Raw genomic sequence first — 22615 nt, 5'->3', positions numbered from 1 at the left:
TATAATATCCTACATATGTAATCAAATAGATAAAAATAGTTGATTATCAAGGAAAGAGGTGGAAATGTGTACATAATGTTAGCAAACACCTACTGTGATGGCTAGATTTTATGTCCACTGGATAGCACCTGTGTGGAGGTAGTGGGAGAGTCCAACCGCTCAGTGAGATTATAGTCTGGTGATGCTGCCTTGGTGGTGTGGTCTTTGTATAAGAGAGACACACGGAGCACTTCTCTCTTGAACCTCTCCACCTTCCTGCTTGCTTGGATTCTGTATCTGCCTTCCAGGGCAACCCATGTGACCTGCCATCCACTGAACTATCCGAGCCCTACCATTTTCCTATGAACCTTGGATCCCTACAACTCTGCCCCCAACTGGCATATCTCCCAGGTTCCTGCTTTGCCTTCCTGTGTCATCGGCCAGCAGCTGTGTGAGTTTAGAGGGCTTCAGCTAGCAGCTGACCCTTGGACTTGCGTTCGACTGGGCCACTTTCTTGAAATGAAATTCCCTTTTTAACAGTTTTATTGTCATATAATTCACATATCATGTCATTGAAAATTATCCCTTGATACAAAGTTCTTTCTTATTATTCATATGGGAGTATCACTGGCTTTGTTTCTCTAGAAAACTCAGTCTAATACTATGTTGCAGATATAACATGTAATGCCCCTTAATCCTTATAGTAATATGTCCTATAAATTAAGAATTTCTATGTACATTTTGCTATGGCTCTCGTGTCCAAGCTCTTGTGTAAAATAACCGAGTTAACCAGTAATTGTTTTGGAATTCAAATCTGACACTTACATTTGTATTATTCCCATTATACCTCACCTACAGACCCAGGGCTACGGGTTAACAGCAGTTATTGAGTGTATCTCAAGTACCTTGTGGGAACATGGGTTAAATGACTTGTGGGGGTGGGGGAGATATCTGACCTCCTCTGCCATTTAAAAGAAGAAGAGAATCCAGCTCTACCCAAACTTAAACCTGATTGCCACATGGCAGAGGTCAGACATGCCCGTAACCTTCATCTTTCTTCATCCTATTCTGACACCAGCCATTCTTCCCATGACATTTTTCTGCTGGGTGTGATGATTAATTGCAATGACCACACGGAACTCAGTTAAAACTCAAATTGTAAGTGTTTATTATAGAAGCTAACAAATTACTACAAGTCTGGATCAGTAAACAGAAGGATACAATGATTGATCCACAACAGTGCCTCTCCTCAAGCATCAGCCAAGGCTCTCTCTGGTCCTTAGCCTCTCAGCCACATGGTCTTCTGCCTATGCGGACAAGGGTGTTTGCCTGTTGCTCTGCCTCACAGTCTCATTACCTCAGCCCTGCCCCTCTGCTTTGTCTCATGGTCTCCTTCCCTGGACCTCTGGTCTCAGAGTGGCACAACCTTTACCACTTCCACCATTCTTCACTCAGGAGGGATCTCAAATGTGCTTTGCCTAGTGGTCCTTCCTTGGTGGTTCCAGGGATTCTCTCCCTCCCTGCTTCTGAGTAGCTGTCTTCTATGGAGGTGTGACTTTTGTCTTTCATCGGACCATATCCCCAATAAAACAAAAGGTAAAAACTTAGTTCACTTCCTTTCACTCATTGTCATCAAGTTGATGTCTATTTATAATGACCCTGTAGGACAGATGGATCTGCCCCCAAGGGGTTTCAAGACTAACGTTACAGGAGTAGAAAGCCCCATCTTTCTCCAGTGGAACAGATGGTGATTTGGAACTGCTAACCTTCTGGATCGCAGGTGAGTGCAGACCCATTATGCCACTAGGACTCCTTCAATCCCTCTACTAAGGTGGAAATTCAGAAAATATTGCTCTTAAATTCTGTCCATTACATAACAGAGAACTCCCTGCAAAATGAGATTATAACCACAGTCATAGAGGCTAGCATTTACAATATATCACAAAGAGATTATGGTCAGAAGAGTCATTAATTGGCTCGACATCATTGCATAAATAAGGCAGCTCCTAACTCCATCTTGTGGTCCTTAAAGATGGTGTCACAGAGTAGGGGACGCTTGAGTGGTGACTGACAAAATCATATTACATTCTTATGTAATGTAAGGGACAACGTATGCAAATTGCTTACAGGTGAAAGAAGCATTATAATTTAAAATTAGATATTATATTTTCTTTTAAAATTTTTGCATAAGATTTCTATCATCTTATAAGTGTTCTGCATTGATGACACATTTAAATTCTCATACTGGCTTCTATTCTTTATTAAACACCCACTAGCATTTTCATATTCATTAAATGGTCATTATTTACCATTTTCAGCTACTTATAGCATTATAGTTTGGTACCAATTTTAGAGAAACAGTACATTACCATAACAGTATATTTTAAAATTCTCTACAATTCTGTAACCTGAACAAATGATTAATATATTTGGGTTGACTAAATTCCTCCTACATAATTATTTCAATTATATAAAATGTTACTTACATAACTGCAATATATTGTCGATATAAAATATTCAGTTCTGCAATTATGTAAGATTAAAGTAAGCACACACACAAAAAGTGGCGGGGAGGTGAGGGGAAGCTTGAATTTTTAGCAGCCTGTTCCCTAGAGAAAACTGAAGAAATAATCTGCTCCTTTACTGGGCTTACATTTCTGGAGCTCTCACCTTCCCACGTGGGAGACTGGGCTTCCATTCCATTCCTGGCCAGCGCCCCTCAGGTGCACTCAGCACCTGTCTGTTCTGAAGGCTTGTGGGTTGCCATGGCAGTGCACAGGTTCCAGTGGAGCCTACAGACTCACACCAAATAGGTAGAAAGGTTTGGGGATTGCTACCAGAAAGCAACCAATGAAACCCTGTGGCTTAAAACAGCAGGCATGTTTTACTTCTAGATCTGTGACCCACCTTGAGTTTATTCATGTGCATGTGACGAGGTAAGAATCTTACTTCATTTTTTTACAAGTGGGTATCCATGTTCCCGTTGTTTCCAGCACCACTTGTTAAAGAGGGCATCCACCTCCCACATGATGCTTTTTGGGCCCTTGTCAACAATCAGTTGTCTATATGCTGATGGTTTTATTTCTGAGTTTTCTGTTCTTTTCCATCAGTCTGAGTATCTGCCATTATTCCAGCATCGTACTATTTTGACCCCTGTGGCTGTGTAGTAGGTATTCAAATCAGGTAAAGGGAGCCCTCCAACTTTGTTCTTCTGCTGCTGCTCCTTCTGGGCTTCTTCCCTCGGCATATGAAATTGGTGATCAGTTTTTCCAATTCTTTGAAGGTTGTTGGGATTTGAATCGGGATAGCTTTAAACTTATATAGTGCCCTGCGTAAGATTGACATCTTTACTATATTGAGTCTTCCGATCCAGGAGCATAGGATATTCTTCCACTTGTGGAGGTCGCTTTTAATTTCCTGTCGTAGGGTCCTGTAGTTTTCCTTGTATAAGTCGTTTGTTTGTTTGGGTTTTTGTTAAATATATCCCTAGATATTTCAATTTGGTCTTGGTTATTGTGAAGAGTGCTTCCTTCTTGATCGCCTCTTCCATGGCCCTGTCTGATGTATATAGTTTCAAACCAATAGACTTCTGTTTGTTGATCTTGTATCCTGCTACTATTCCATAGTCCCCTACTGCTGCCAGTACTTCTGTTGTAGAACTTTTGGGATTTTCAATGTATGGAATCATGTCATCTGAAAATAACGGTAGTTTCACCTCCTCCTCTCCAAACTGGATACCTTTAATGTCCTTCTGCTGTATTATGCTGTTAGCTAGTACGATGTTGAATAGAAGTGTGGAGAAGGGGCATCCTTGTCTGGTCCCCCTTTCAGTGGAATTGTTTCCATCTTTTCTCCATTGACTATAATGTTGCCTGTCAGCTTTTTGTGGATAGCTTTTATTAACTTGTGGAATTTTTCTTCAATTCCTATCATTTTAATGTCTTAATTATGAATGGTGGTGTTGGATGTTGTCAAATGGTTTTTATGCATCTATAGATATTATTATGTGATCCTTATCCTTTTTCTTATCAACGTGGTGCATAATGTTTATGGAGTTTCGAATGTTGATCCATTCATGCATCCGTGGAATAAATCCCACGTGATCATGATGAATGATATGTTTTATATACTTTTGTATTCTATTGGTCAAAATTTTGTTAAGGGTATTTGCATTTATGTTCATTAGAGATATCGGTCTGTGGTCCTCTATTCCTATGGGTCCTTGCCCTGTTTGGGTATTAAAGTTGTATTGGCTTCATAGAATGAGTTTGAGAGTTTTCCGTCTTTTTCCGTGTTCTGGAATAAGTTTGGAGAATCACTGTCAGGTATTGCCTGAATATTTGGTAGAATTCTCCTGTAAAGCCTTCTGGCCTGGGAGCTTTTTTCATTGGTAGTTTCTTGATAGCCATATGTATTTCTGCTTTTATTCCTTGAGGCTTCCTCACCTCCCACTATCATGACCCCAATCTTGCCTTTCACTGCAGGCTAGGCCAGAGCATGTACACAGTTATAGATAAGAGGTCACAACACAAGGAATCCAGGTCAGAGATGGGAGTAGCGATACCAGGAGGTTAAGGGGGGCGGGGGTGGAGAAGGGAGGGGGAAAGAAACTGCAGGGGAAGGGAGACAGTGATTGGTGTAAGATATGAAAATAATAATAATTTATTATTGATCAAGGGTCACCAAAGATGGTGGGGGGGGGGGGAGATGGTAAAAAGAGGAGCTGATACCACGGGCTCAAATAGAAAGTAAATTTTTAGAAAATAATGATGACAACATATGTAAAAATATGTTTGATACAATTGATGTATGGATTGTTATAAAAGCTGTAAGACCCCCAATAAAATTATCTAAAAAAAGAACAACAGCAGGAATGATGCAGGTCCAGGCAGCATTTCATTCACAACAATATGATTTTAAAAGTACAACTATAATGATAAAATATTAAAAACAAACTATTTTTTCTTTTTTGTGTTGTTCCACTTTTTAAAAATCATTTTTGGGGGCTGGTACAGCTCTTATCACAATACATATATACATGTATACATACATACATTGTGCCAATCACATTTGTACATTTGTTGCCATCATCATTTTCAAAGCATTCTCTTTTTACTTGAGCCCTTGGTACCAGCTCCTCTTTGTGACCCTGTAGGTCAGAGTAGAACTGCCCTGTGAATTTCCAAAACAATAACTCGTAATGGAAATAGAAAGCCCCATCTTTCTCCCATGGAGCAACCCCCTCCATCATTTTTCCATAAAGTACCCTTGATAATTTATTAATTATTATTACTTTTTCATGTCTTACACTAATCGATGTCTCCCTTCACCCACTTTTCTGTTGTCTGTCCCCCAGGGAGGGAGTTATATGTAGATCATTTTGATCCGTTCCCCATTTCCGCCCCCCCCCACCTTCCACTTACCGTACTGGTATCACTACTCTCATTATTGGTCCTGTGGGTTTATCTGTCCTGGATTCCCTGTGTTTCCAGATCTTATCTGTACATGCTCGGACCTAGTCAGATTGGTCAGGTAGAAATGGGGTCATGACAGTGGAGCTGGGGGAGCATTAAAGAACTAGTGGAAAGTTGTATGTTTCATTGGTGTTATACTTCACCCTGACTGGCTCGTCTGTTCCTTGTGACTCTTCTGTAAGGGGATGTCCAATTGTCTGCAGATGGGCTTTGGGTCTGCACTCCGCACTCCCCCTCATTTACATTTATGTGATTTTTTTTGTTCTGGATCTTTGATGCTTGATACCTAATCCTGTTGACACTTCATGATCACACAGACCAGTGTTTCTTCAACGTAAACTTTGTTGCCTCTCAGCTAGATGACTGCCTGTTTATCTTTAAGTGTTTAAGACCCCAGACACTATATCTTTTGATAGCCAGGCACCATCAGCTTTCTTCAAAAACATTAGCCACATTCAAATTCAAAGCATCTCAGACTTTGTCTTTTTTTTCCTTTTTGCTTATGTCACAGAAACTTTTACTGCAAACACATGAACTACAGTGAAGGGATAATCAGTGCATGTGTCCGGAGGGCAAAGCGGGGAACACAGGTGAATGTCAGTCAGTCTGCCTGGTGGGGTCTGTGGCCAGGTCTAGACAGTGCGCTCTTAGCTGGAGTGTGAAAGTCCAGCATTTCCCCATACAACATAGAAAAATAACTGTAGTCCAGCTGTTTCTGACTTGTGGCAGTTCCCATAGGCAGGGCAGTCCCTCATGCCACCAGGTCTCCTGCCACCCAGTCCAGCCACCGAGAGGGCAGCAGGAACATGTGGGAATCAGAGTTTGTTTTGAGTATTTTCTTGCAAGGCGAGTTATTATTGCTGTTCTTTGAGCCCAAATCTGCCTTCCGAGCCCTCTGTCCAGGAAAACATTTTGATTAGTGCTTGGTTAATGCTTGTTTTTTGCTGTCAACTTATTTATATTTTGGTTTAGTAGTCTTGTGGGTCTTACATGTGTAGAAAAACACTACTCAACAATGCCCAGTAAAGGTAGGCAATCACTTTTGACTGTCTGATTTTTCTGACACGGACTGCCTAGAAGCTATAGAGAGAAAAGTGTGATTTTGGTCTTAGGAAGAATGTGTGCAAGGACAGTAAAAATTGAATCACCAAAATGTTCCTCAGCAAATACTACATGTCGGGTGCTTATATTTATTAAGGAGTCTTGGGGGTGTCGTGTTTACATGTTGGGCGGTGATCTACAAGGGCAGTAGTTCAAAGCTACCAGTTGCTCCGTGGGAGAAAGAGGGGCTTTCTATTTCCATTAAGCTACCATTTTGGAAATTCACAGGGGGCATTCTACCCTGACCTATAGGGCCATTATGAGTTGGCATCAACTCGGTGGTAGCAAGTCTGGTTTTAGTTTATATTTATTAAGGGATTACTTTTAAATACATGAAGATAAATTCTCTTATTTAACTCATGAATCAATGGAGAGGCCAATAGCGTTTAAAAGGAAATTTACATTTATGATCAGATACAGAATGAGAAAATTAGTTATAATCGATCTAAAACTCTTCATGTCCACACAGACACAATTTTCATTTCTATAGAAGGAATTATTTTCATTATTATAAATTTTCATTATATATAAATTTAATCTACAGGATCATAAACTAGTTTAGAGGCAACCAAAGGCACAGATAACCCAAGTGGGTGAACTGGATAGGACACCCAATAAATTTCAGCCTTTCGCATTTAAAAACGATTGCATCATCACATTTTAAAAAACATTTTATTAGGAACTCATACAACTCTTATCACAATCCATACATATACATACATCAGTTGTATAAAGCACATCTGTACATTCTTTGCCCTAATCATTTTCAAAGCATTTGCTCTCCACTTAAGCCCTTTGCGTCCTTTTCCCCCTCTCTCCCCGCTCCCCTCTCCCTCATGAGCCCTTGGTAATTTATAAATTATTATTTTGTCATATCTTGCCCTATTCGGCATCTCCCTTCACCCCTTTTCTGTTGTCTGTCCCCCAGAGAGGAGGTCACATGTAGATCCTTGTAATCGGTTCCCTCTTTCCAAACCAATCCCCTCTACTCTCCCAATATCGCCCCTCACACCCCTGGTTCTGAAGGTATCATCCACCCTGGATTCTCTGTGCCTCCAGCTCCTATCTGCACCAGTGTACAACCTCTGCTCTATCCAGGCTTGCAAGCTAGAATTCGGATCATGGTAGTTGGGCGTGGGGGGGGGGCGGGGCGGAGGAAACATTTAGGAACCGGAGGAAAGCTGTATTCTTCATCACCCTGATTGACTCATCTCCTCCTCTAGACCCCTCTGTAAGGGGATCTCCAGTGGCTGACAAATGGGCTTTGGATCTCCACTCTGCACTTCCCCCTTCATTCACTATGGTAAGATTTTTTTTTCTGATGATGCCTTATACCTGATCCCTTCGACACCTCAAGATTGCACAGGCTGGTGTGCTTTTTCCATGTGGGGTTTGTTGCTTTTGAGCTAGATGGCCGCTTGTTCACTTTCAAGCCTTTAAGACCCCAGACGCTATCTCTTTTGATAGCCGGGCACCATCAGCTTTCTTCGCCACATTTGCTTATGCACCCGTTTGTCCTCTGCGATTGTATCATGGAAGTGTGCACCCAATGATATGATTTTTTGTTCTTTGATGCCTGATAACTGATGCCTTCGGAACCACGTGATCACACAGGCTGGTGTGTTCTTCCATGTGTGCTTTGTTGCTTCTGAGCTAGATTGCCGCTTGTTTATCTTCAAGCCTTTAAGACCCCAGACACGATCTCTTTTGATAGCTGGGCACCATCAGCTTTCTTCACCACATTTGCTTATTCACCCGCTTTGGCTTCAGTGGTTGTGTCGGGAGGGTTAGCATCAAAGAATGGCAATTTAATAGAAGAAAATATTCATGCATTGAGGGAATGCTTGAGTGGAGGCCCAAGGTCTTTCCGCCACCTTAATCTAAACCTATAAATATAGACACATAGATCTATTTCCCCATCCTCATATATATATTTGCATGTACATGTCTTTGTCTAGACCTCTATAAATGCCCTTTGCCTCCTAGCTCTTTTCTCTATTTCTCTCGACTTTCCTCCTGCCCCACTATCATGCTCCGTCCCCAGCTGGGTTACAGCTATACCTCTTCCTTACATTACTTTACCCTTGATCATTCCCTACCAGGCCTGCCACTCCCACCTCACCACCAATTTGGATCTTATGTTGTTCTCTTGTCCCTGGGTTTGTTAACATCACTTCCTTACCCCCACCTCCCTCTATCCTAAGTCCCCCTGGAACTCTTGGTCCCGTTGTTTTTCCTCCAGATAGTTCATCCAGCCTATCTTATTTAGACAGACCTGTGGAGATACTAACATGCACAAAAACAAGACAGAGGAAAACAAAGCAACAGTATACAACAAAATAACAACAAACTACTGACAAAGAACAAAACAAAACACATCAAGAAAGAAAAGCTTGTAGTTAGTTCAAGGATTGTTTGTTGGCCTAATGGAGTGTTTTCTAGTCCAGTCTGCTGGGGCACCACATCCTGGCCCCAAAGTCCACTTTCAGCATTCACTGGGGACCTTGCCGCTCCATTCCCTTGCTGTTCCCCTGCACTCCCCCAGTGCTTTGCCTCGGTGTGGTGGGATCAGGTCAGGTGCAATTCCCACACTGTGTCTCTGGTGATGTCCCCTTTAGCGCCATGGGTCAGTGAGGGGCATCATGTCTCATAGTGGGGCCAGCCATGTTGTCCTCTCTGTGGACTGGCTGCTCTAATCAGGAACATCATCTGGCTGGTGGGCCAGGCTGTGCTCCACTCTCTCCTTCTCCCCCTTCATCTGCTCCCGTATGCTCTGATCATATATGTCCCTCTCCCAGAGCTGCAGAATCAATGTCATCCTTTGAAACAAATTCTTCTAGGGGAAGGGGCAGGCATCCACTTAATTTTTGTTGTGGGGCCAGCCTCCCAGACCTCTCCACTGGTTCCCTACTCCACGCCGGAATGTTACATTCACTCCTTGAGGCACTGGGTTAAAGTCTGGTCCCTCTTTCCCTGTGGAGATATAAACAATACCCTTCCCTTGGGTGGGTTAGTGCCCCATGCCCCCACTCCCCTTTTCTTCCTTATATTCATCCTTTCCCTCCCCCCCTTTCATCACCTCCTCCCTAGTTGTCTACCATGTGCATCCCTGGATTTGATCTGGTCTCTGCCATACTACACAGTCCTCACCCCAAAAATGTTTATATACAGTAGGTTTTTCCCTATGCCCCTTTTGCATTTTTGTTAATACTTACCTCAGCGGGCTCATGTTATATTTGTCCTTTTGTGCCTGACTTCGCTTAACATGATTTCCTCCAGTTCTTCCACGCAGCAATGTGCTTCATACGTTCATCACTGCTTTTTAGTGACATTATCACATTTTTAAAATCACATATTTTATCTTTCCTTCTTAGAGGGTGCTTTTGATACATCTGACATCTTTGTAATGATAAGTATATTGTGATCAAGGAATTAGTAAAGTAAATTTGTTTTGATCAAAGATCCTTGAATAAGAAATTTTGCATTGAAATATACTATTTGCTACTGATAATAAATAAAAATACAACCATGGATCTTGCAGTAATGATTCATGTTGTGATTTTTCTGGGTGCTGTTCCTGCTCTTCCTGTGCCGTTCTGACAATCAGTGTTGTATTTGAGCCCTCGTGGCAGCCACTATGCCAATTTATCTAGTAAAGGATCTTCTTTTTGCACGATTCTCTAATTTATGGAGAATAATGCATTTTTCCAGCAACTAGTCTCTTCTGACAACATGTCCAAAGTACATGAGTTGAGGTTTGGCTATGGCTTTATATTTCCAAGGCAGACACTTCTGCTCTTTTGGAAGCCCATGATACTTTCAAAATCATTCACCAATAACAAATAATTCAAATGCGTAGACTATTCTTCAGTTTTCTTTATTCATTGTCCAACTTTCATATGCATCTGAGGCCATTGAAAATATCAAAGCTTGGGTCAGGGACAGCTTAGTCTTCAAAGACTTGTGCAGCAGATTTGCCCATTGCAATACATTCTTTGACTTCTTGGTTGGGGCTTCTGTGAGTGTTGGTTGTGGATCTAAGTAAAATGAAACCCTTGACAACATCCATCTTTTCTGTTCATCAGTGTCGATTGGTCCAGTTGTGAGAATTTTTTCTTTACATTACTTTGCAATCCATCAGGAAGGCTGTCATCCTTGATCTTTATCGGTACTTTAAGTCCTCTTGATTTTCAACAAGATCTAGTCACCTGAACATAGGAAGTTGTAAATAAGTCCTCTTCCAATTTTGAAGCCCCATTCTTCTTCACATGGTCCAGTTCCTTGGTTTACTTGCTCAGCACACAGACTGATCCAGTATGGTGAATATCTATAATCCTGAGGCACATGTTTTCTGATTTTAAACAAGCGTTCCTTCATTCTGTTCAGACAACGGACTCTTGGTTTACGTCCAGGTTCTCTGGGAGCACAATCAAGTGTTCTGGAACTTTCAATCATCTCCACTCAAAACTTATCTTTACAAATCTCATGGTGTTCTACATGCTGGATATGATCTCTGAAATATAAGAGAAGTTTGCTAGACAATTTGAATCAAGTATTCAGCTTTAAGAAATCTTCCTGTAACTCACAGAACCACCTCAATAACAACAGTGGTAATAATAATGACAGAAATAGAGACCCCACTACATGAATGGATTGTGACTTATAGGACCTTTTTTGTACCTTGTAGGGCAGAGGCACCTTACAGGATAGAGTCAACTGCTCCACAGAATTTCCCAGGCTGTCCATTCTTATGGAGGCAGACTGACAGGGTTAGCAGCCCAAAACTCAACCCAGTGTGCACCGGAGCTTCATCATGTGTCAGACATGTAGCTATGGGTTTTATCTCTGTTTTCATTTTTTTCCAACAAAGCAATTAAAATACCCAAAGTTATGCCTATTTTATAGAACTGCATCTCATGCCTTCTTTACTCTAAATTCTTCTTTTTTAATAAGGAAGGAGAAAATTCAACCAAACCAGCGTCCATGGATTTATCTGAATTAGAGCATTTCAAAAGCAACGTGATTCAGCAAACTCAACAGCAATCCTCTTTTGGCTTTGAATTTCCCCATAACTTGGCTTAGTTCCTCTCAGTTTTAAGTTACGGGTAGTTTTATATAATTCCTTATATTCAATCCCTGTACAGTGCTTTGAGAAATAATCTCTCAAGATATAAAAACCTCAATTACCCATGATATGAGTGGAAAGGTTTGAAAGGACTTGCGTACTTTGCTTTAACCATTTTAAAGTTGTGAACTATTGACTTCTAGCTATTCAGAGAGGGGAGGAGAGGAACCATCTGAAGTTAAAATGTAAATGCTGTTTGCGGAACTGAGACAGTATCTGGACTGCCCACATTGTAAAGCAGATATATGTGCACACTTGTCCTCTCCTCTGCACCCCTCTCTTCCTTTCCTTTTTCTTTGTAACCTTATCTGCTTTAAGTGCTTAAAGGATAATTTAGTATCTGACCACACACACACACGCGCACACGCACACACACACGCACACACATTCACACCGTGTGCTGAGTTTGACTATTTTCTTTCTTTCATGGGGAAAATTTTAGTATATGCTGTATTTCATTTAGTCTTCAGATGAACCTTTCTCTTTGCTGTATAGATACTCCCTAGACTCTCATTGCTTGCTTTGCATTGCGTTGTTTTCTCACCACACCAAACCTAACAAAATATAATCCCAACCCACTACTTGAATTGATTCCAACTCAGAGTGGCCCTTGAAGACAGAGTAGGGCATCCCCACAGCACTTCCAAGACCATAAATCATTATGGACACAGATTGCCTCTTTCTTCCTCGCAGTGACCGCTGGATTGACACTACTGTCACTGATCTTGCTGTTCATCTTCAAGCACTTTAATCACAGCATCACTAACACTTTTGCCACACCAAAATCAAGGGCACTTCTAAATAGAGAAGTCTTCCCCTGGCCTAGCTATGGGTTTTCTCCATCCTGCTGGTGGGAAGGGAAGGGAAGGGTCAGAACGAGGAAGTAACATGAGTCATTGCTATTGCCACACTCTCAGGAAAACCCCGACTTGGCCTTCCTCTTGCTCTGCATCCTCTCTGGAACCTACAATCTATGTTCTCAGAACATTTATTCAAGGAGATTCCTGGAAGAAAATAGAAGGGATTTCATTTAAAAATTACAATAAGTATAAAAAGTTGATCAGGCACAAAATATCCTCTAGTGAAGAACAGAAGAATGTGTCCTGATCCAAACATTTTATCTCCGCACTTATCTAGTATCTCATTGCCTACCATTTTACATTTATTACAAAAATTAAAAAACCCTACTACTTGACTATAGAGCTCAGCTGTACTATGTAAGATATGGGGTCACCATGAGTCAGAATCCGAAGGCATTGGGTTTGGCTCATTCATTTATTTATATTTTATTTATTTATTTTTTACTCTGTCATGACACAGATTGAAGCTTACCAATATAAGATGTTACCACTTCACCCAAAAGCAGTGTTTTCATTCTGCCCTGTCTTGACAGCTCATTAGGTCACTTGAAAAAGACTCAATAAATACTTTTAAAGGGGGAGGGCTTTTTGGTTTGTTGTGTCGAGGAATTCCACTATGTGATGACATGGATTTATTTTACTCCTATGTGTGAAGATACATTATGAAATCAAAGAGAGAACATTGAATTGACTTTTGTCTCACTAGGTAATGATGATTTGAGGAAGTTATTTTACCTGGGCAGCAGTTTCTTTCCAAATTGAATATATACTTAGGAATTGCTATTTTTCATAGTGGCTACACCACTTTCCCTTGTTACCTGCAATAGATAGGGTTCCAATTTGTCCACATTCTCATCAATACTTGTTATTAAATGACTTTTGAATCCTAGTGGATGACACATATTGTGGTTTTGATGTGCATTTCCTTAGTGTTAATGAAGAAACTGTCAGGAGAACAAACATATTTGTCTTGGAAGATGTACGAGAGCAGGTGGCAGGGCTTTGTCTCATTCACTTTGGATATGCTATCAGGAGAGATCAGTCCTTGGAAGGTGACATCATGCTTGGTAAGAGGAAAGGGAAAAAGAGGAAAACTCAATTCAGATTGACACAATGATTGCAAGAATGTTCTTAAATAAAAATAATTGTGAGGCTGGTGCAGAACTGGGCAGTGTTTTGTTCTGTTGTTCATTGTGGTCACTATGAGTTGAGTTAGTCTGGGTTGAGTGGAGAAACAAATTCATAGACACTCAAATGTGTATAAGGAAGAGCCTTATATACAGAGGAGTTGTATATTAAGAAAACATCCCAGCCCAGTCCAGATCAAGTCCCTAAGTTCAATATTAGCCCATATGTCCATTACCAATCTATAAATTCCTCCAGACTCATTCAACACATGCAATGATGCAAAATGCTGGAAGATCACAGGCCAGTGGGTGGAAAGTCTTCTGGATCCAGTGGCAGTGGAAATATCTCAGCACTGGTGTGGTTCTCCATGTATGTTCTCCAGCTCCAGGGCTCTGGTTCCATTGGTGTATCTCCACGTGGCTTGTCAACACGAATAGCAAGCAGAGAGAGAGTGCATCTGGCCTCTAGTGAGCTATTTATCTCCTTTGGGCATCCATATGAGGTCATCAAACTGTGGCCTGATTGACAGGCTAGACTCCACCCCTTCACAAGTTGACAGGAAATGATGTAACTGTCACAGAGTTGAAATCAATTCCACGGCACCTAACAACAACAACAGTGGTGAATGTAACTAAACACTCTACTACTAACTGAACTTTTAATATCTACCCAGAGATGACTCAGGAGATAGGCCTGGCAATATCCTTTTGAAAGATCACAACCACTGAAAACATTATGGAGCACAGTTTACTCTGATAAATACGGAGTTTCCATGAATTAGGATCACATCAATGGTCACTGTTGGGTTTTGAGGGTTCTTTGCCTAGTGGCTCATGGTCAAATAGCATCTTTTCATGTGCTTACTCACCATTTGTGTATCTTTCTTGGTGAAATGTACATTCAGGTTCTTTGCTTTTGTTTTGTTTTGTTTTTACTGTTGGGTTGTCAAAGCTTCTTATGTACCATGGATACAAGTCTCTTAATGGTTATATAATTTCCAATATTTTTCCCACTCTGTAGGTTGTCTTCTTAATTTCTTTTAAAAAGTTTTATTGGTTTATATTTCATATATCATACAATTTAATTGTTCCATCATATTAAGAATATTTGTGTAATCATCACCACAATCAATTTCAGAACATTTTCTTCTCATACTCATTGCTGTTATCTCCCCATTTCCACCTTTCCCTCCTGCCATTTACCTAGACAAATAACCAACTTATTGTCTCTACAGATATACCTTTCCCGAGATTCATATAGAAAAAATTCTATGAAATACAACCAAGAACAAACAAATGCACAAAGCCAAAAGCAACACACACACACACACACACACCGAACACCAAATAACTAGATAAAACAGAAAAGCCCCAATCAAAAAGAAATAAAATATTAAAAATAGAAAGAATTTTAGAATGGATCAAAAGGAAGATCTAATGAAAAGGTATAACATTTTAACCTCCCTATAGCTGGAGTAATCCACTTTCCAGTGCTCTCTGTCTGGTAGCAGGGCTGTGCACATCTCTGGGCTATGTTCAAAGGGGATGCACAAAAGCCTTAATCCGCGTGAGGACCCTGCACACAGACTTTGATCTTCCACTGTCATTCAACGTGTTCTGAAAACTGGGTATTCACAATTTAAGCTTTAAAACTATTCCCTCTTTCAGTTTTGCATTTTATTATTTACAATCCTTGGATCACACGGGTTGATATGCTTCTTCCATGTGGATTTAGTCCATGCCTCATTTAGATGGATGCTTGTGGCTTGAAAATCAAGCCTTTAAGATCCTAGGACCCTGGGTTGCATAGTGGTTTGCACATTGAGCTGATAACTTCAACAGTTTGAAACTACTAGCAGCTCCAGGGAGATAAGACAGGGTTTTCAACTCCCATAAAGAGTTATAGTCTTGGACACCCAAAGGGGCAGTTCTATCCTGTCCTATAGGGTCATTCTGAGTCGGAATTGACTTGCTGTCAATGAGCTCGTTACGTCTTTTTGATAGAGGAGCAGCTCTTGGTTTCTGTACCACACTTTGACAGAGCATTCATATTTTTACTGCTCTCCTCACGAGGGCAAGCATGAATAGGTCCCAATCACCTTTTCTTTCTTCTGCTTTGTATGCACTCTCTATTATATTTGGTAGTCTGTGTATACCTGGCAATAGGGGCCTTCAGTTTGTTTCAATTTCCTCACTGATAACCCTTGTATCTCTGGGGTTTACATTTAGGCCTCTAATCCATCTTGAATTCATTTTTGTCCATGGGGCAACGTATGGGTCCTGTTTTATTCTTCTGCAGATGGCAATCCAGTTTTTCCAGCACCATTTGTTGAAAAGGGTGGCCCTTCCCATTTAGTGTTTTTTGGTCCTTCGTCAAAAATCATGTATGTAGATAGTTTTATTGCCGTGTTTTCTATCCTGTTCCACTGGTGTTTTTTTTTTACCACTTTGGCTGTGTGGGAGTTTTGAGGTTGGATGGTGTAAGGCCTCCTACTTTATTCTTATTTTTGAGAAGTTCTTTGTTTATCCTGGGCTTCTTCCCTCTCCATATCAAGTTGGTAATTAGATTTTCCTTTTCTTTAAAGGATTTGGATTGGAATTGCATTGCATTTATAGATTGCTTTGGGTAGTATTGGAAGTTTCACACTATTGTCTTCCTATCTATTTGTATAGCTTTCTTGTAATAGTGTTCTATAGCTTCCTTTGTGCAGGTCGTTTGTGTCTTTGGTTAAGTTTATTCCTAGGTATTTCATGTGTTATTTTTGGTGGCTATTATGAATGCTATTGTTTTCTTTTTTTTTCTTCTTTTACATTTTATTGCTATTGTTTTCTTGATGCCTTTTTTAGAGCTCTCTTTGTTAGTTTGGAGGAATCGGATCGATTTCTACTTGTTAATCTTCCATTCTGCTACTTTACCAAAGCCCTCAATTATTTCCAGTAGTCTTTGTGGAGTCCCCTATATATAGAATCATGTTGTCTGTGAATAAAGAGAGCTTCACTTCTTATTTGCCCAATTGTTTTCCTTTGGTTTCTTTCTATTGTCTGATGGTTTGAGATAAAACTTCCAGGACAGTGTGGAATAAGAGTAGTGATGGAGGACACTCTTGTCTAGTTCCCATTTTCAGATGGAAAAGTTTTCAGTTTTTCCCCACTGTGTGTGATATTGGCTGTTGGATTTTGTATATGGCCTGTATTATGTTGAGAAATTTTCCTTCTAGTCCTATTTATTAATGGATACTGAATGGATTTAGAAATGGATATGATATTGTCAAATGCTTTTTCTGCATTGATTGATATGATCATGTGATTCTTATTCTTTGTCTTGTTAATGAGGTGGAGTGCATTGATTATTTTTTGAATGTTGAACCATCCTTTCATCTCTGGTATGAATCCCATTCGGTCATCATGAATTATTTTTTTGATACGTTGTTGGATTCTATTGGCTAGAATTTTGTTGAGAATTTTTGAATCTATGTTCATGAGAGATATTGGTCTGTAGTTTTCTGTCTTTGGGAGCCTTTGCATGTTTCTTTGTATCAGGGTTATGCTCATATAATAGAATGGGCTTGGGCGTTTGCTGTTCCTTTCTATATTCTGGAATAATCTGTGTAGAATTGTTGACAGGTCTTCCGTAAATACTTGGTAGAATTACCCACTGAAGCCATCTGGACCTGGACTTTTCTTGGTTGGAAGTTTCTTGATGACTTTTTCTATTTCTTCTTTTGTTGTTGGTCTATTTACAAGTTTTCTATATTCATCTGTGTTAATTTGGGTAGATAATGTATTTCTAGGTATGTGTCTATTTCTTTTAGATTATCAGTCTTTCCGGAGTACTGTGTTATTGTTATTCTTTTAATTCATCGTCAATAATTTATTGGCATATACTTCAGATATCATACAATTTGATCATCTAATCATATTAAGATTTGTGCCATCATCACTACAATCATTTTCAGAACACTTTCTTCTCATGCTTATCGTTGTTATCTTCCCATTACCACCCTCTACTCATCCTCCAGTGCCATGCCCCAATCCAGTTGCTGTCTCTATAAGTATAGGTATATCTATTTTGGATTTCTTATACAGAGAAGCATACAAATCAAAATACAGTCACACCAAAACCATACAAAGCAAGTAAACAACTGAGAAAAAGCCCCAATGACAATGAAGAGACAAAATGTAGAAAAACCTCAATCAACGAGAAAGCAGAACATCTATTATCAATAGACTTTCAAAAAAAGGATGCCAAGGAAATCCAGAGGGGAAAAGAATCATGGTTTCAATAAATGACACTGAGACAACTTGATGTCCATATACAAAATAATGAAGTTGGACCTCACATCTCATTCTTTAAAAATTCACTTAAAATGTATCAAAGATTAAAGATAAGAGCCGAGCTATACAAAAGACTCTAAGAATAAGACAAAGAGATAAGTCTTCATGTCCTATAATTGGGAAAGGGCTCTCAGATATGAGAACAAAGGCACCAGCAAAGTAATGCATCTTTATTCTGGAATCTGTCATATGAGGTCCCTATGATGTGGAATTGCCGTGGTGGCAGTGGGTTTGATTTTTGGTTTTGCTCTCAGTCCCACACATATACTTGACCCTCAAGATGCCCAGCAATATATCACAGGTTTTGAAAACCTCTCTGAATATCTATCGCCCATTTCCCTTTTATGTTTTTTATTAGCCTTCTGTTAATCTCAACTAGTAAACCACCTCAGGCAGTAGTAATATTAAATAATTGAGCTCCCCACTCCCAACCCCTCCTGAGGGAGAAGGTTGTTCACACAGTGGAGGTTCTGAGTCAGGTGTAGCAAAGGGAAACCTTTACATGAGAAAAGAACTTTCCCTCAAGCTGTGAGACATGTAAAACTGTAACAATTCGGGGTATTGTGGGGGCTCTAGAGCCATTCTACCCCCTCCTCCTGGGGCTGATGGTTTTCACAGCTATTAGTTGTCATACTATTTAATTTCAGGGCTAATATTAATGGAGTCTCTAAATATTAATTTTATTTCTTGCTTTCTTTAGTCTGAGGAGTAGGGGAGGGGCTAGAACAAGGTGAGATGCATTACATTTACTTATCCTACAGATTCAGCTTGACCTGCCCCCCAAACCCATTCCTTTGAATTTTGTGATGCTTCCGTTAATTTCCAGAGTTCTACAAAAGTTGATTTTGACAATTTCCCCCCAGAATTATCATTGCCTTTATGGAGAAGTGGATTTTGGGAGGTTGTTATTTTGCCATTTATGAAGTGCTTTTCCTTCTAAGATGTTAAAGAACAGTATTTAAAGAATAAGATCATGACTTCTCAGACAAACATATACAAACACCTGCCAAATAACTTATTTAGGTCTTTAATTAATGAGATTACAAATGGGTTAATGATGTGATAAATGGATCAAAAGGTAATTTAAAAACACACATACATGCACACAAACAATTGAGCATGTTGAATTAGTTTACCACTTGATGCTGATTTTGCCCATATTTATGGCACAATAATAAATTATATTCCATAAGGCATACTTTATTTTCATTTGTTCGACAAGTACCCTTTGCATTATTGTCCATTTTCTATCATGTATGAGGTTGTAAATCAGATGGAAAACATCAAAACATTGAGAGACACTGGAAATGTAGATATTGAGAACTCTGTCTAGAGTTTATGAAGACTCATTGCACCCCCAGTTTTAGTCGAAATTATCCATAGGATTATTCTAGCTGTTATCTTTATAGAAATTTATCTCCTGGTATTTCTTCTGCATCACCACTGAGTGGGCTCAAAGCACCAAACTTGGGGTTCATACTTAAGCACGAATTTTTTTCTATGAGAGTTTAGGAGAGTGTAGGGGGGTATACACAAAATTTTTGAGAGATTAAATAGACATCTCACTGAAACAGTGGAGGAGGACTTGGTATAATGTAGGAATGGTGCTCAGGACTTGTGGAAAAGGGAACATTATTAGCCCTACCTGGGACAATCAGTTATCTGTGCATTAGATTCCTCATCTGTAGGAACCAGACCAGGTGATCGCTTCTTCTATTCCACCAGTGTCACCACCAGCCTTAGAATTATATGAAAACTAATCATAAATGCAAATTCTTGGGCCATACCACAGCCTACTGAAACTCTGCAGGTGGTACCCTACAATGTATATTTTAATAAGTACTTTTGATTACTCTGATAGTTGACATTTGAGAACCACAGCATTCTAGTACCATCTGTCAGATTGTACTTTGCACTCAGGGAAATTCCTTACTTACCACGAGGAGCAGGTGCATTGTGAAGACTAAATTCCACATATACCTAAAAAAAGAAAGTCAGTCTGCTCGAAGCTCTTTTTTCACTTTTTATGTTAAATGGAAGTTTATTATTTGCTTACTCAAACCTTCTGAAGGAAGTGGCCCCTCAAAATTCCATGTTTATAATGTTGTAGGCAAAACTGACTCTACTTTATTTCAACCTAACCTGTTCAAGTGCCATGTCCTCTTCAGAATCCAAACCACAGGTGCACTTGCATGTGATATCAATGATCTCATTGCTGAAGTCGGATGGATCTTAACTCAAGCTGAAGATACCAGAAAGATTGTTTGCTCGTGTTTAATTGACTATACCAAGGCATACAACTGTGTGGATCATAACAAACTATGGATAACCTTGAGGAGAATGGAAATTCTGGAACATTTCATTGTGCGCCTGCAGAAATTGTACATGGATCAAGGAGCAGTTGTGTAAACAGAAAAAGGGAATATTGCGTGATTTAAAATCAGGAAAGGTGTGCGACAAGATTATGTCCTTTCATCATACTTATTCAGTCTATGTGCTGAGCAAATAATGAGAGAAGCTGGATTATATGGAGAAGACTGAGGCATCAGGATTGAAGGAAGGCTTATTAACAACCTTCGCTAGGCAGATGACACAACCTTGCCTGCTGGAAGTGAGGAGGATTGAAGCATTTGCTGATAGGAAGATCAAGGATTGTAGTCTTCAATACGGATCACAATGAAATGTAAAGACTTACATTTGGTTTAACAGGTAACATCCTGATAAATGGAGAAAAGGTTGAAGTTGTCAAGCATTTTTTTTGGCTTGGATCCACAATTAATGCTCATGGAAATAGCAATCAAGAGATCAAAAAACATGTTATATTAGATAAATCTGCTGTGCAAGACCTCATTAGAGTATTGAAAAGCAAGAATATTGCTTTAAGGACCAAGGAGGCCTGACCCAAACCATTGTATTCTAAATTTCCTCATATGCATGTGAGAATTGGACATTGACTAAGGAAGACTAAAGAAGAATCGATGCATTTGAATCGTGGTGCTGGAGAATATTGAAAGTGCCACAAACTGCTAAATGGACAAACAGATCTGTCTTGGAAGAAATAGGGCCACAATGTTCCTTAGAAGTAAGGATAATGTGACAGTTACCTAATCTCATACCAACCTGAGGGTATTAAACGTGAAGGGGTGGAGAGTAGCCTGTCAATCAGGTCACAGCTTGATGATACCTCCTTTTGGACATGGCCTTATCATGAGGATTCTGGGAGCATCCCCTCTCTTTCTGCCTTCATCTTCCTGTGGAGAAGTCATGTGGAGAATTGCTGCGCCATGGGAGAGCCTCTCTCTCTGATTCACCTTCTTGCTGTTGAGTCTCTCAGAGAGCTGCCAGGACCACACTGAGACCTGTGAGAGACCTGGAGATACTTCCACCACCAGCACTGAATTCACAAGACTTTTGTACCCACAGACCTGTTATCTTCTTCATTTTGCATCATTGCATGTGCTGTGTGAATCTCAAGATGGATTTATGGACTAGTATCAGACTCATGGGCTTATATTGGACTTATGGACTTGATCTGGACTCGGCTGGGATATTTTATTAATATACAATTACTCCTTGATATAAAGCTCTTTCTTATACATATATGTCTCTGGATTTGTTTCTCTAGTCAACCCAGCCTAGCAAACCGGTATATGGCAAGATGTTGTCTTATATACTTTGGACATGTAGTCAGCAGCTAGAAGTCCCTGGAGAAGGACAGTATGTTTGGTAAAGTGGAGGGGCAGTGAAAAAGAGGAAGGCTCTCAACAAGATAGACTGGCACAGTGACTACCATATGAACTCAAGCACAGGAACCATTGTGAAGATGGCATGGGGTTGAGCAGTGTTTCATTCTTTTGTGCATCGCTTCACTATGAGTCAGAAGTGTATGTCACCTAACAACAACAATCTGTTCAACAGGAGTATTGGTTAAGTGGTTGGCTACTAACTGGAAGGTTGGTGGTTCAAATTTAGCAGCTGCTGTTCCAAAAGTCGATGTAGTAGTCTACTTTTGTGAAGATCCATAGCTTTGAAAACCAAATGGGTCATTCCAGCAGGGTCACTATATGTTGAAATTGACTCGATGGCATTGAATTTGATTTTTCTTTTTCAAATGAGTGAAGGAAAAACAATGGAGGAAGAGTCCTGGAAGATTTTGGGTTTTACACATTGCAAATAGAAACTTCTCAAGTAGTCATGAAAATGGGCAATAATGAGACCAGACTTCCCAGGTCTCACAATGGAAAGCATTTATCCTTTCTCTTCACTTGCAAAGGCAGGGATCACAAGGCACAGTGGAAGCAGTGTGTAAGATTCATAATTTACAGTCTGTGGAGCGGACATGTCTTCCTTATGATAATCCATGCACTTTCTGCTTGCTACAAGAGCACTGATCAGTCCTCTCTGCTGCTATCGAATGGTTCAGCTATGTTGTGCCACTTGAAAGGACTGTATTTAACATGCCTCTGTGCATTCTCAGTGTGTTGTCCTTTCCAGAGCTCATAAATGTCAACCACCAACCTCTCAGTTAGCAGCCAAGCACTTAACCATTGCATCACCAAGGGTCCTCTTGAGTAGGTTGTTGCTGGGTGTCATCCAGTTCTGACCCACACCACA

The 22615-nt window shown here is 40.1% G+C and overlaps 1 non-coding gene across 1 annotated transcript; it reads right to left on the bottom strand.

Annotated features, from left to right (window-relative positions):
• Positions 1–12983: 12983 nt before the first annotated feature.
• On the bottom strand, positions 12984–13119 carry LOC142441559 (small nucleolar RNA SNORA21). The gene has a single exon (XR_012782930.1). It is a non-coding gene; the product is annotated as a small nucleolar RNA SNORA21 (small nucleolar RNA).
• Between the last annotated feature and the right edge of the window lie 9496 nt (positions 13120–22615).

The sequence above is a fragment of the Tenrec ecaudatus genome, chromosome 2 (assembly GCF_050624435.1).
Source record: "Tenrec ecaudatus isolate mTenEca1 chromosome 2, mTenEca1.hap1, whole genome shotgun sequence".
Taxonomy (NCBI): Eukaryota; Metazoa; Chordata; class Mammalia; order Afrosoricida; family Tenrecidae; genus Tenrec; species Tenrec ecaudatus.
Note: the sequence above shows the minus strand (reverse complement) of the source record. Positions and strands in the feature narration are given on the sequence as shown.